The sequence below is a fragment of the Saimiri boliviensis genome, chromosome X (genome assembly GCF_048565385.1).
Source record: "Saimiri boliviensis isolate mSaiBol1 chromosome X, mSaiBol1.pri, whole genome shotgun sequence".
Classification (NCBI taxonomy): domain Eukaryota; kingdom Metazoa; phylum Chordata; class Mammalia; order Primates; family Cebidae; genus Saimiri; species Saimiri boliviensis.
In genome coordinates, this window is record NC_133470.1 from 41,007,026 (window position 1) to 41,023,619 (window position 16,594).

The following is a 16,594-nucleotide window of genomic DNA, read 5'->3' on the forward strand; positions in this document are numbered from 1 at the left end:
GGATATCAGAGATAGAAGATCAAATCAATGAAATAAAATGAGAACGCAAAATTAGAGAAAAAAGGGTGAAAAGAAATGAACAAAGCCTCCAAGAACTATGAGATTATGTGAAAAAACCTAATCTATGCTTGATCCTTGTACCTGAATGTCACAGGCAGAATGAATCCAAGTTGGAAACACTCTTCAAGATATTATCCAAGAGAACTTTCCCAACCTAACAAGGCAGGTCAACATTCAAATCCAGGAAATACGGAAAACACCCCAAAGATATTCCTCAAGAAGAGCCACCCCAAGGCACATAATTGTCAGATTCACCAGGGTTGAATTGAAGGAAAAATTCCTAATGGCAGCCAGAGAGAAATGTCAGGTGATCGACAAAAGAAAGACCATCAGACTCACAGCAGATCTCTCGGCAGAAACCCTGCAAGCCAGAAGAGAGTGGGGGCCAATATTCAACATCCTTAAATAAAGAACTTTCAACCCAGAATTTCATATCTGGCCAAACTAAACTTAATAAGTGAAGGAGAAAGAAAATCCTTTATGGACAAGCAAGTGCTGAGAGATTTCATTGCTACAAGACCTGCCTTACAGGAGCTACTGAAGGAAGTACTAAACAGGGAAAGGAACAACCTGTACCAGCCACTGCAAAAACATACCGAATGGTAAAGAACAATGACACAATTAAGGAGCCATGTCAATTAACGGGCAAAACAACCAGCCAGTAACAAAATGGCAAGATCAAATTCAAATATAACAATATTAATGTTGAATGTAAATGGCCTAAGTGCCTCAATCAAAAGACACAGACTGTCAAACTGGATAAAAAGTCAAGACCCATCGGTGTGCTGTATTCAGGAGACCCATCTCGCATGCAAAGACTCACATAGCCTCAAAATAAAGGGATGGAAGAAGATTTACCAAGCAAATGGAGAGCAAAAAAAGCAGAGGTAGCAATCCTAGTCTCTGATAAAACAGACTTTAAACCAACAAAGATCAAAAGAGGCAAAGAAGGGCATAACATATAATGGTAAAAGGATCAATGCAACAAGAAGAGCTGATGATCCTAAATATATATGCAGCTAATGCAGGAGCACCCAGATACATAAAGCAAGTTCTTAAAGACCTACAAAGAGACATAGACTCTCGCACAATGATAGTAGGAGACTTTAACACTCCACTGTCAGTACTGGACAGATCAACAAGACAGAAAGTCAACAAGGATATCCAGGACTTGAATGCATATTTGGACCAAGTGGACCTAATAGACATTTACAGAACTCTCCACCCCAAATCCACAGAATACACATTCTTCTCAGCACCACATTGCATTTACTCCAAAACTGACCACATAATTGGAAGTAAATCACTCCTCAGCAAATGCAAAAGAATAGAAATCATAACAGTCTCTCAGACCACAGCACAATCAAATTAGAAATCAGGATTAAGAAAAACACTCAAAACTGCACAATCACATGGAAACTGAACAACTTGCTCCTGAATGACAAATGGATAAACAATGAAATGAAGGCAGAAATAAAAATGTTCTTTGAAACCAACGACAATGAAGATGCAACATACCAGATCCTATGGGACACATTTAAAGCATTGTCTAGAGGGAAATTAATAGCAATAAATGCCCACATGAGGAACAAGGAAAGATCTAAAATTGACACCCTGTCATCAAAATTGAAAGAGCTAGAGGAGCAAGATAAAAAAAAAAAAAAAAAAAAACCCAGAAGCTAGCAGAAGACAAAAAATAACTAAGAGCAGAACTGAAGGAGATACACAAAAAAAAAACCCTTCAAAAAAATCAATAAATCCAGGAGCTTGTTTTTTTTTTTAAGATCAACAAAATAGACCACTAGCTAGACTAATAAAAAAGAAAAGAGAGAAGAATTGAATAGATGCAATAAAAAACAATAAAGGGGAGATCATCACCGATTCCTTGGAAATCCAAACTACCATCAGAGATTACTACAAACAACTCTATGCACACGAACCAGTAAATCAGGAAGAAATGGATAAATTCCTGGACACTTGCACACTCCCAAGACTAAGCCAGGAAGAAGTTGAAACCCTGAACAGACCCATAACAAGGTCTGAAGTTGAGGCAGCAATTAATAGCCTACCAACCAAAAAAAGCCCAGGTCCAGACAGGTTCACAGCTGAATTCCACCAGATATACAAAAATGAGCTGGTACCATTCCTGTTGAAACTATTCCAAACAATACAAAAAGAGAGAATCCTCCCTAACTGTTTCTATGACACCAACATCATCCTGATACCAAAATCTGGCAGAGATGCAACTAAAAAAGAAAACTACAGACCAATATCCATGTTGCACATTGATGCAAAAATCTTCAATAAAATATTGGCAAACCAAATCCAACAGCACATCAACAAGCTTATTCATCATGATCAAGCAGGCTTCATCCCAGGGATGCAAGGCTGGTTCAACATACGCAAGTCTATAAGCATAATCCACCATGTAAACAGAACCAAAGACAAAAACCACATGATTATCTCAATAGATGCAGAGAAGGTCTTTGACAAAATTCAACAGCCCTTTGCGCTAAAAACTCTCAATAAACTAGGTATCGATGGAACGTATCTCAAAATAATAAAAGCTATTTATAACAAACCCACAACCAATGTCATACTGACTGGGCAAAAATTAGAAGCATTCCCTTTAAAAACTGGCACTAGACAAGGACGCCCTCTGTCACCATTCCTATTCAATATAGTATTGGAAGTTGTAGCCAGAGGAATTAGGCAAGAAAAAGAAATAAAGGGCATTCAACTAGGAAACAAAGAAGTCAAATTGTCCCTATTTGCAGATGACATGATCTTATATTTAGAAGACCCCATTGTCTCAGCCCAAAGCCTCCTTAAGCTGATAAGCAACTTCAGCAAAGTCTCAGGATACAAAATCAATGTGCAGAAATCACAAGCATTCCTATACACCAATAACAGACAAACAGAGAGCCAAACCATGAGTGAACTCCCATTCACAATTGCTACAAAGAGAAGAAAATACCTAGGAATACAACTAACAAAGGAGGTAAAAGATCTCTTCAAGAAGAACTACAAACCACTGATCAAGGAAATAAAAGAGGACACAAACAGATGGAAAAACATTCCACGCTCATGGTTAGGAAGAATCAATATCATGAAAATGGTCATACTGCAGGATGCGGGACATGCACATGTACCCCAGAGCCCAAATACAATAAATAAATAAATAAATAAATAAATAAAAGAAGTTAGTATTCAAAATATATAAGGAACTCAGACAACTCGATAGCACAAAAGACAAGTAACCCTATTTTTAAAATGGGTAAAAGATTTAAATGTTCAATATCGCTAATCATCAAGAAAATGCCAGGTAAAACCAGAATGAAATACCACTTCATACTTGTTAGAATGGCTACTATCAGAAAAGTGAATGATAATAAATGTTAGTAAGGATGTGGAGAAAAGGAAACGCTTGTGTACTGTTAGTGGGAATGTAAATTAGTATAACCATTATGGAAAACCACATGGAGGTTCCTCAGAAATAGAAATTCAGGCCAGATGTAGTGGCTCACACCTGTAATCTCAGCACTTTGGGAGTGGGTGGATCACCTGAGGTCAGGAGTTCCAGAGCAGCCTGACCAATATGTTGAAACTGTGTCTCTACTTAAAATACAAAAATTAACCAGGTGTGGTGGCGTGTGCCTGTAATCACAGCTACTCAGAAAGCTGAGGCAGGAGAATCGCTTGAACCCAGGAGATGATGGTTACAGTGAGCTGAGATCACGCCATTGCACTCCAGCCTGGGCAACAAGAGCAAAACTCCATCTCAAAAAAAAAAAAGAAAAAAAGAAAAGAAAGAAAGAAAGAAAGAAAGGAACTATCACATGATCTAGCAATCCCAGTACTGGGTATATAGTCAAGGAAATGAAATCTGTATGTTGAAGAGATAACTGCACTCCCAAGTTCATTGTAGCATTATTCACAATATTGAGTCAACCTAACTGTCCATCAGCTAGTAAACAGATAAAGAAAATGTGTTTGTGTGTGTATGTGTATTTATATATATGATGGAATACTATTCAGCCTTTAAAAAGAAGCAAATCTTGTCATTTGCATCAACATGGATGAACCTGAAGGACATTATGTTATGTGAAATAAGCCAGGCACAGAAAGACAAATACTGCATGATCTCACTTATATAGAGAACCTAAAAATGTTGAACTGACAGAAGCAGAGAGTGGAATGATGGTTGCCAGGAGCTGGGGAGAGGGAGGAAGGTAGGAAAGTTTTGGGACATGTTGTGAAGGATACAAAATTTCCGTTAGATAAAAGGAGTAAGTTCAAGAGATCTATTGAACAACATGGTGACTATAGTTAATAATAATATATTATATTATTAAAAATTGCTGAGAGAGTAGATGTTAAGTGTTCTCACCACAAAAAAAAATGATAAATATGTGAGGTAATGTATATGGTAATTGGCATTAAATTTAGTCATTTCACAGTGTATACATATTTCAAAATATCATGTTGCACATGATATATACAGTTTTTTTGTCAACTAAAAAATAAACAAAATTTTAACAATTAGAAACAGGCTGGGCATGGTGGCTCATGCTTATAATCCCAGCACTCCTAGAGACTGAGCCAGAATGATTACTTGAGGTCAGGAGTTTGAGACCAGCCTGGGCAAGACAGCAAGACCTCTGGCCTCTACAAAAAATTTAAAAATTAACTGGGCTGGTGGTGCACACCTATAGTCCTAGCTTCTCAGGAGGCTGAGTCAGGAGAATCTCCTAAGCCTAGGGGTTCAAGGTTACAGTGAGCTATGATCATGCCACTGTACTCCAGCCTAGGCAACAGAGTGAAACTCTGCCTCATAAATAAATAAATAAATAAATAAATAAATAAATAAAATTGACCACGAATCAAAAATTGCTGTATTTCTATGATGGGTATCCGGGAGCTTATTATGCTCTTCCCTCTATCGCTGAAAATATTTAAAATCTTTAAACAGTCAAAACACATATAGGCAGCCAATACTTACTCATATCTAATTGACTATTACCACGTGGAAATACGGTATGGTCAGATTTTTTAATGTTTTAAGAGAATTTTAAAATCCAGATTCGAATGTAAAATCTTTGGTGTTTACTGATCCATTTGTTTAATCATCAGGCACTAAAAAATTACATCTGGAGCTTCAATTCAGCACACAGCTCCCATTTTGCAATGTCCAATTTAGAATAATTGATGGAAGTAAATGGATTCTGTGGTCATCTATCATAAAAGTGATTTATCTTGAGCATATGTCTAACATTGCATATTTTATTTTTAAAATTATGATCTGTTTCCAAAAAGTGCAAAGAATAATAAAGCAATCACTCATGTACCAACTATGAAGCCTTAACAAATCTTAATATTTTCCCATATTTACTTCAAAAATAAATATGATGAAAACCATTAATGCCCTCTTTGCGCCTCTCCTTGATTCCTTTCCCTCTGCCTCTCTAAATAACACACTCCTCAAATTTGTATCCATCTTTCCCAACCAAATTTATAGAATTTCACTGAAGCTGTCATGTATCCAAAAAGCAATAAATGTGTTGTTTTCCTTCTTCTAGACGTTAAATAATGGTTTCATTCCATCAGAAAAATCAATTGCATTTATATGTACCAACAACAAAGAGCTAGAAAACTACTTTAAAAAGACCATTTAGAATAATATAAAAAAAGATACGTATCTAGGAATAAATCTAGCAAAGGATGAGCAAGACATTTAGGGAGAAAATCATAAACTATATTGAAAGGCATTAAAGAAGACTTAAATAAATGGATAAATGGAGATACATACATATATATATATATATATATATATATATATATATATAAAACAATGTTATAACATTTATGGGTTGAAAGACTCAAAGTCATGAATTCTCCTCAATGTTATTCCAGACACAATCCTAAAACAAATGTGATGTAGTAAGGAAAAAAGTCAAGTGGCAGAAGGCAACATGCCGAATGATTCACTTATATAAATCTCAAAAACATGCAAAAGCAAATGATATATTGTTCAGTTACACAAACATATATGCAAATTATAAAGAAAAATAAGAAAATGGTAAATGGAAATAAATGATACAGCTTACATTTGAGGGGAAAGGGAATAGAAATGTAAAGGTAATGATAATGTTCTATTCCTTAAACAGGGTGGTATGAACGTGGGTAATCATTGTATAAAAATTCTGTATAACTTACACAAATTTCATAAATATTCTTTTGTGTTCAATCAATATTTAATAAAACCAATTTTTTTGAGATGGAGTCTCACTTTGTCACCCAGGCTGGAGAGTAGTGGCACAATCTTGGTTTACTGCAACCTCTGCCTCCTGGGTTCAGGTGACTCTTCCTGCCTAGCCTCCTGAGTAGCTGGTACTACAGGCATTTGCCACCACACCCAGTTAGTTTTTGTTAGAGACACGGTTTCACCATGTTGGTCAGGCTGGTCTTGAACTCCTGACCTCAGGTGATCCACCTGCATTGGCCTCTGAAAGTGCTGGGATTACAGGCATTAGCCACCACACCTGGCCAAATAAAATCAATTTTTAAAAAATAATGAGATAGGTCTATATCACTACCATGGAAATATGTCAACAACATATATGGTTAAATAATAATATTGAAAAGCCTTATATGTAGTATTAAATATGTACCAAAATGTTAATAGTGGTTACACAAAATATTACATAGAATATGCACAAATTGATAATAGTGGAAATATGCACCAAAAGTTAACAGCGGATATGTATAATATTAAATAAAATATGCACCAAATGTTAATAGTAGTTTTGTTTACTATTAAATAAAATATGCACCAAATTGTTGATAGTGGTCATATCCAAGGGCAAGTTTGGCAGGCTTTCATTTTCTCTGTTCTGTAACAGTTGCATTTTTTACAATACATCATCAGAAAGAAAAAAAAAAAAAGAATAAAAAATCAGGCTGGGCACAGTGGCTCACGCCTGTAACCCCAGTCCTTTGGGAGGCCGAGGCGGGTGGATCACGAGGTCAGGAGTTCAAGACCAGCTCTGCCAAAATGGTGAAACCCCGTCTCTACTAAAAACTACAAAAATTAGCCAGGCGCTGTGTCAGACTCCTGTAATCCCAGCTACTCAGGAGGCTGAGGCAGAAGAATCGCTTGAACCTGGTCAGCAAAGGTTGAAGTGAGCTGAGATCGTGCCCCTGCACACTCCAGCCTGGGTGACAGAGTGAGACTTCATCTCAAAAAAAAAAAAAAAAAAAAAAAAAAAAAAAAACAAAGGATCATAGACATGTAGGAAGTATTCATTTTGTATATGAACAAAAATGGATTAAAAGAAAAAAGGCTGAAAACAGAGCAAAAAAAAAAAAAAACATTCTTAAAGTCATACATACAGAAGTAAAGTACTGTAGCTAAGGAAGTAGAAAGAAATGGATACGTTCAAAACAGTTCATAGAAGGGCTCTTGGGGCTAATGAGACAAGGAAGAACCCAAATCTATTGGTTGGGGGAGGTTAGAAAGAGGGATAATGTACTTTTACGGGGAGATTGAAGAGATCGATTTTAGAAATTATATGTTTAAGACAGAATAGCAAATTTATCTTATTCTCTTTTTATGAATGAGAACTTAGACACAGAGATTTTAAGCAACTTGCCCAAGTTACACATCTGCAAGTAGTAGAAGCAGGATTCAAATTTTGGCAGTCCACCTTACTACTACGGAACTGTGCCTCTTGATGCTCATTTAGGCAACATCCAATTTCACATCTTGATATTAGAGTTCAGGGGAGTTTAAAGGAGATGTTAGGACTGAAGACAGAATATTTGGAAGTAAGCTACACACAGATGACTATTAAAACTGAAAATTAGTTATCTAATGGGAGATTATAAAAGAGGCGAAGCAGTGAACTGGAGAATAAGCTTTGGCCAACAACTCCCTTAATTGCCAATATTTCTTACTAAAGTCAAATGACTTCATAGAAAGAACAGGATTTAAAGAAAGAAAGGCATGTGTTCAAATTCCAGCCCTGCTATTTACTAGCTGGGTAATTTTGGGAAAATCACTTTCCTCTCTGTGCTTTAGTTTCTCATCTATAAAATAGATGGTCATGAGGATTACATAAAAAATATACAGAAGGCACTTAGAATTGTAGCAAACACATAATGTGCACTCAACAAATGCCACTTTATTTTTAAATTTTGTATTAGAAACAGGAAGATCAGAGACTGAAGAGTAATATTTAGGCATATAAACATATGTGTTAAAATTATTTAAAAATGTGTTTTTTCTGAGATTTTCATAAACATTCTCTATGCAGGAAGTATTGAAAGTATATTATATGGAATTTAATTTTCATAATATTTATTTTCTATGCTCTACAAATTTTGGCATAATCTGAAAAACAAATGAAGAAAAAACAAGCAAAAATAACAGAGTTTGATATATGCAATCAAAAAAACTATTTCACCAATGTTTACTGGCCGTCCCATTAGAGAAAATTGTAGGTAACAGGTTGGTAAGCCGATCTCTTCCTTGCCTCGAAGTTACCAAATTAAGGATTACTTTACTTATTACTTGTAGATTTAGGGGGTACAAGTATAGATTTTTTACATACATATATTGAGGTCTGAGCTCTTAGTGTACCCTCATTATTTGATCTATTTTCCTTTGGAGATTATCTTACTTCTTTCTTTTCTTTTTTGAGAGAGTGAACCATAGGAGTAAAAAAGCAAAAGATTAGAGCAAGTGTTGGAACCATAGCAGAAATAAAGACTGCAACATAATATGTTAAAAATATGTTTAAAGTAAATAAATAAGAATTTGAGAAAATGACAATATATCATCAAACAAGATGAGGAATAATTGAAATATGACCTCTAAAAATCACAAATGTAACCACTAAAACTAAAATATTAATGGACAATTTAAAGAATTAGATTTATTTGAAGAGAGAATTGGTGGCTTGGAAGACTGAAAATTTTCCAGGATGCAAAACAAAGAGGGTAAGGACTGGAAAATATGAATGAGAAAAAAAGAGGCAGGTAGAAAAGCATGAGAGGATCCAACATATGCTTAATACAGTTCCAGAAAAAAGAAATTAGAGAGAACATAGAAAAAGTAAACTTCAGGACAGGCACAGGGGTGCACGCCTGTAATTCCAGCACTTTGGAAGGCTGAGGCGGGTGGATCACCTGAGGTTGGGAGTTTGAGACCAGCCTGACCAACATGGAGAAACCCTGTCTCCACCAAAAATACAAAATTAGTTGGTCATGGTGGTCCATGCCTGTAATCCCAGCTACTCTGGAAGCTGAGGCAGGAGAATCACTTGAACCCAGGAGGCAGAGGTTGCAGTGAGCCGAGACCGCGTCTGGGCAACAAGAGCAATACTCTGTCTCAGAAAAAAAAAAAAAAAAAAAAAAGGGAAAAGAAAAGAAAAAGCAACCTTCAAAGTCATATTGACTAAAGATTTTCCAGAGGGGTTGAATGACATCAATAATCAGTTACAATAAAAGTACAACAGATCACAATCAAAATAAGTAGAAACAGATTTCAGTCACAAAAGTTCACAATGAATATTTATCAAACACATACAGCAACAAGTCACCATCAACATTACAGAGAAACTTAAAGACAAGCCAAGTGAACAAAAACAGGTGAAGCTGGAACTCTCATGCATCGCTGATGGGAATGCAAAACAGTATAGCAGTTCTGCAAAATAAGTTAGTAGCTTCTTATAAAGTTAAACATACACTTATCATGTGATCCTGCTATCCCACTTCTTTCATTTATCCTAGAGAAATGAAATCATATGCTCAAAAACCTATGTGAACTCAAAAACAAAAACTGGAAACAACACAAATGTCCTTCAATGAGTGAATGAATAAACAAACAATGGTACCTCCATAAAATTAACTACTACTCATCTATAGAAATGAACTCCCAAAACGCGCAACACCACGGATAAATCTAAAAGGCTTTTTGCTAAGAAAAGGAAGCCCGACATAAGGTTCCATTCTCTATGATCCCATTTATATGACACTCTTGAAAAGACAAAACTATAGTGAGGGAGAAAAGATCTATGGTTGCCAGAAGTTAGAGGTCAGGGCAGTGTGTGACTATCAAAGAAAGCACAAGAAAGTTTGGGGGGCATTGTGACTGTTCCGTATGCTGATTGTGGTGGGGTGACACAAATCTACATGTATTAAAATTCATAGAACTGGACATCACAAGAAAAAACAGTCAATTTTATTATATAGTAATTTTTGGTCACAGCATTATTGAGATATATAATTAACACACTAAACAATTTACCTATTTATTTATGTAATTTTTATTTCTTGAGACAGAGTTGTGCTCTTGTTGCCCAGGCTAGAGTGTAATAGTGCAATCTGGGCTCACTGCGACCTTCGCCTCCCGGGTTCAAGCGAGATTCTCCTGCCTCCGCTTCCCAAGTAGCTGGGATTACATGTGCCTGCAACCATGCCTGACTAATTTTTTGTATTTTTAGTAGAGATGGGGTTTTACCATGTTGGCCAGGCTGGTCTTGAACTCCTGACCTCAGATGATCCATCTGCCTCAGCCTCCTAAAGTGCTGGGAATTCAGCCATTTAAAGTGTATAATTCAATGGGTTTTAAAACTTTTGATCTTACTATCTGATCAACAAATCAAATTGTATATATCTGAGGTGTACAAGACAATGTTCTGCAATATGTATATGTTGCGGAATGGCTGAATCAAACTAATTAACATATGCATTACCTCACATACTTTGTGGTAGCAACACTTCAAATGTACTTTCAGCAATTTCAGCGATTTCCAAGTATATAGTACTTTGTTATTAACCATAGTCACCACGTGGTACAATAGATCTCTTGAACTTACCCCTCCTGTCTAACTGAAATTTTGTATCCTTTGATTACATAATAATTTCAATATAAAAAGTGGACAACCTGAATAAATCAATAACCAATGAAGAAATGTAAAAGGTAACTAAAAATCTGCCAAAAAATTACCACGTCCAGAAAGTTTAGTGAGAGATGTTTCCTAGCTCTTTAAAAAGAATAGTTTCTTGTTCTTTAAACAGATGTTCTCTCTTGATACTGTTAAAGAACTTACAACTCTATCATTTCCAACTCTCTGTTATGCCAACTAGCAAAACCCTAACATGAATACCAGGCAAAAAGAGAACGAATAAGAAGGCAGGGAGAGAAAAAGGGAAAGAGAAAAGTAAGGAAGAAAAAAATAAGAAAAAAAAAACTACAAGTCAATCTCACTTATAACATAGATGCTGAAATCCTAAATAAAATATTAGAAAACTGAATCTGGGCTGGGTGAAATGGCTTATGCCTGTAACTCCAGCACTTAGGAAGGCCAAGGTGGGTGGATCGCTTAATGTCGGGAGTTCGAGACCAGCCCAGCCAACATGGAAAGATCCCCCATCTCTACTAAAACACAAAATTAGCCGGGCTTAGTGGTGCATGCCTGTAATCCCAACTATTTGGGAGGCTGAGGCAGGAGAATCACTTGAATCCAGGAGGCGGACGCTGCAGTGAGCTGAGATCGCACCACTGCACTCTAGCCTGGGCATCAAGAGCAAAACTCCATCTCAAAAAAAAAAAAAAAAAAAAAAAGCACATACAATTATGTACAGTACATAGACTTGACAATGACAATGATAGTAAATGACTATGTTACTGGTTTGTGGATTTATTATACTATAAAAGAATTTTATTGTCATTTTAGAGTGTACTCTTTCTACTTATTGAAAACATACACAAAAAAGTTAGCTGTAAAACAGCCTCAGGCAGGTCATTCAGGAGGTATCCAAAAGAAGATATTGTTATCACAGGAGACCACAGCTGCATGCATGTTATTGACCTTGAAGATCTGGGACAAGATGTGGAGGCAAAAGACAATGACATGGATGAGCCCGACCCTGTGTAGGCCTAGGCATTAGCACACATTAGAGTGTGCTTATGTCTTCGTGTTTTTTTGTTTGTTTGTTTGTTTGTTTTGTTTTGTTTTTTTGAGACAGAGTCTTGGATTGTCGCCAGGCACCAGGCTGGAGTGCAGTGGTGCAATCTCAGCTCACTGCAACCTCCAGCTCCCGTGTTCAAGCAATTCTCCTGCCGCAGCTTCCTGAGTAGCTGGGATTACAGGCATGTGCCACCATGCCCAGCTAATTTTTGTATTTTAGTAGAGATGGGGTTTCACCATGTTGGCCAGGATGGTCTCGATCTCGTGACCTCATGATCCGCCCGCCTCAGCCTCCCAAAGTGCTGAGATTACAGGTGTCAGCCACCGCGCCTGGCCATGTCTTTGTTTTTAACAAAAACGTTTAAAAAGGAAAAATAATAATTTATAAAAATTTTAAATAGAGAAAACTTCATAGACTAAGGATGAAATATTTTTGCATAGCTGTACAATGTGTTTGTGTTCTAAGCTAAGTCTTATTACAAAAGAGTCGAAAACTTTAAAAACTAAAAAAGTTTGTAAAGTAAAACAGTTATAGTAAGCTAAGGCTAATTTGTTATTGAAGAAAGAAAAAAAAAATGTTTTTTGAGACAAGGTCTCACTCCTGTCACCCAAGTGATCTTCCTACCTCAGCCTCCTGAGTAGCTGGGGACTACAGGTACCCAGCTCATTTCTACACATTTTGTGCGGATATGGTTAGGCCATGTTACCCAAGCTGGCCTCAAACTCCTGGGCTCAAGCAATTCTTCTCTTTTTTTTTTTTTATCTTTTATACCATATTTTTGCCGTATATTTTCTATGTTTAGATACACAAATACTTACCATTGTGTGACAATTGTCTGCAGTATTCAGTACAGTCACGTGCTGTACAGATTTGTAGCCTAGGAGCAATAGGCTATACATTATAGCCTAGGTGTGCAGTAGGTGATAACGTCTAAGTTTGTGTTAAGATACTCTGTGATGTCCGCACATGCTATCACCTTAATGATGCATTTCTCACGACCTAGCCCTGTTGTTAAGCAACATGTGACTGTACAAAGAAGCATAATTGACTTGGACTGACTTAAGGTGAGAAATAAATCTCTCCCATTACTCATAGACCTGCCCTCATGCAGGTCAAGGTTAGAATATTTATTCACCTGCTGCAATCTCTCTGACAAAGGATACAAACGAACTTCTGATTGCCAAACCCAATGGACATTTTACTGTCTTTTTTTTTTCTTTTTTTTTTTTGAGATGGAGTCTCGCTCTGTCACCCAGGCTGGAGTACACAGTGCCACGATATCAGCTTTCTGCAACCTCCACCTCCCAGGTTCAAGCAATCTTCCTGCCTCAGCCTCCCAGGTAGCTGGGATTACAGGTGAGTGTCATCACTCCTGGATAATTTTTGTATTTTTAGTAGAGACAGGGTTTCACCTTGTAGGCCAGGCTGGTTTTGAACTCCTGACCTCAAGCAATCTGCCTACCTGGGCCTCCCAAAATGCTGGGATTACAGGCGTGAGCCACTGCACCCAGCCCTGACATTTTATTGTCTTTATATTCTAGATTGTGCTGAAGCAGTTGACACTGGGGTCCTCTAGCTCCTCCTAGAAAGTCCCTAGTGCCCCAGCTTCCATACCATTGCACTCTCCAGGGCCTCTTTTCATGGCCGCTGAATATCGTTCCTGTGTCTCCTTCACGCTCCTCTCTCAATCTCCCTGATTCTCATCCTCAGTCTGTAACTTCTTACCATGCTTTCTGATTGATGTGACCTGACCTCATGTACTCAACCATAGGTGCTTCCTAATGTATGCTCTAGCCCAGAAATGTCTTCCGAGCTTTAGAATCAACAGGGGTCAAAACATGCTACCCCAGAGTATGGCACCTTGGCATATTGAATATTTTAAGCTGAAAGAATTTGAGAAACAGCAGGTACAGAAAGGACTCTCTGACCTCCCCCTGAAGTAGGTCAGAAGACCCTCATGTGAGAGGTGCCCTCCCTAGATCCAGAAGAAAGAAGTATCCTTATTTCTGAAGATGGGACACCAAGAATCCAAATGAACAGGCCTTGCTAAATTGCCACCGGTTAACTACCCTTAGCTTATACCACTTTATCTTATCACATTTTTTCATGATTCTTCACTCTTTATCGCACCAGTATAAAGATACTCAGGTTTAATGATTTCTTTGCTCTTCATTTCCTTATGAAGACTCTCATGCCATGTAAAACTTATATTTAGTTAACATCTATGCTTTTCTCTTGTTCATTTGTCTTTTGTCACCCTAATTTACACAGCTCCAGACAGCGAACCTAAGAGAGTAGAAAGAAAAAAATATTTTTTCCTTCCCTACAGAATACCACATCTAAATTCCTGCTGCATGGACCCGCTTGGATGGTCCATTGGCTCCGGTAATCCAAAAAGTCCAAAACAGAGCCCATTACTCTTTGCCCTGAAATTTATCTCCTGTCTTTCATCTCAGCAACAGATACACAGCCAGAAACCTGAGGATGAACCTATGGCTCTCCTCTCGCCCTCCACAGCAATCAAATACCAAGCCCTGGTAATTCCACCTATTAGCATATGCTTCACACCCACCATTCATTTCTCTACTCCCGCTTTCATTGCTTTAATTCAAACAAAGAATCGTGGCAAAAAAACCTCCTAAGTAGTCTCAACTTCTAGTCTTGCCTGCCTTGCATCCATACCTGATACCACCTGAATGATTTACCTAAATTGCAAATCTGACCACGTCATTTTCTTTTTTTACAACCCTTCCATGGTGCCTCATTTCCTACTAAGCTCCCTAGCATGGCATGGCTGGCTTGGAGTAGCAAGGAAGCCCTTCTTGAGCTAGTCTTTGGCACCTCTCTAGTATCTTTCCATACTGACTATGCCCAGCACTGTACCCGTACTGACTGTACCTATCCGTGAAATGTATAGAAATGAGCTGGGCTACTGTAGTCCCAGGTACTCGGGAGGCTGAGGTGGGAAGATTGCTTGGGTGACAGAGTGAGACCTTGTCTCAAAAAGCACGTTATTTCCCAGCAATCCTAGCGAGGCTTGTAGTGAGCCACATAAACCATGTTTCTTATCTCTCGGCTTTTGCTCATGCTGGAACCTCTGTCTTTCCTGCCCCCAGCCTCCTAGTCAATTACTATTTGTCCTTCTTGTCATGCCAGGACTCTCTGTTCTAGGAGAACTCCTCCTCTTTTCCCATTGTCCTCTGTACCTACTGCCATTATACATGTTTTGTCCATGAATATGTTTTTCTCTCCAGCTGAGCTAAAACGTCCTTAAGTGAAGAGATCCCATCCTGTTCAGTGTTGCATCTTAGCATATAGTAGAAACTCAGTAGGTTTTTGCTATCTGAATTGAATCTGAAACACAGAGAGTAAAATTTTTTGAAATCAACTAATGACATGCTGACTTTATAAAAATGAGAAATGCTCCTTATTTTAAAAAAGAATCAAGAAATACATCAAAGTACGAATCCCCCAGAGTCTCACCATGTGGAATTAGCCAATGTCAAGAGCTCCAACGATGGATATAGAGAATATAACACATCCAGACACCCTGAAGCAATTTCATAAGAATAGAGTTGGACTAGACATCCTATGTCTAACAAAACATATGAAATTTAATAATAGTTTAATTTAACTGGAAAAAAAAACCTGAAGTGAATCCGCAGGAATTTTCTGAACCATCCATGTTCCTTCACCACAAGCAATATTAGCGAGCTTTTAAGAGTAATTCAAACTCCTAGGCAAATGATCTGCATTTGGCAAAGTAGTTAACAACTTCAATTACTGTGTAACTTTGGGATTGGCTATGGAGTTCCCAAGAGAACAGAAAAGTTTTACCCAGAGACAAAATGTATTGAATCAAGCAATAGGGAGTTCAAAAACAATTATTATTAAGAGTCTTACTGTTTTGTTAACTTCACAAAATTGGTTTTCATTACTTTCGCTCTTGGTTCAATAAAAGGGCTTTTAAATTGGATTTTTTTTTTTAGAATTTAATAAGCTCCTTTAAAGTGATGCAAATATTTCTTAAATCCTGAAATAAGCTTCCCACTGCATTCAGATGTGCCCAACTGAAAAGTTGATTTCAATCAATGGAATTTAACAGACGTACCTAATTGAAGGATTACTTAGTGAACACTTTACAGAATACAATCTAAGAGAATCACCGCCCCTGCTTTTCAGGCACTTACAATCTGGTAGAAATGTGTTCATTCCTCCCTTAAATATTTTTCACAAAAGATGACAGTGTGCCTGGTGTTATGCAATGCATGATGGTTGTGATGTCTATGTGTTGTTACCAAGGGTAAATGGAGGGTTAAGAGGTTCCTTTGAATTCATACAGGCATGGAGCTCAAACAACTTATCTGTTAAGCCCCCATCATTATGCCTTCCTCCTCTATGCCCTTCAGAAGAGTTAGCTAATCTGCTCGCTCTCTTCCCTTGCCACCATGTACATATGTAGATTATAGCATGCTCTATATAACCCATCTCCCTTCCCTATGGGACATGGATATCTGGAGGACAAAGGTAAGCCTTGGATATGTTTGCACCGATAACC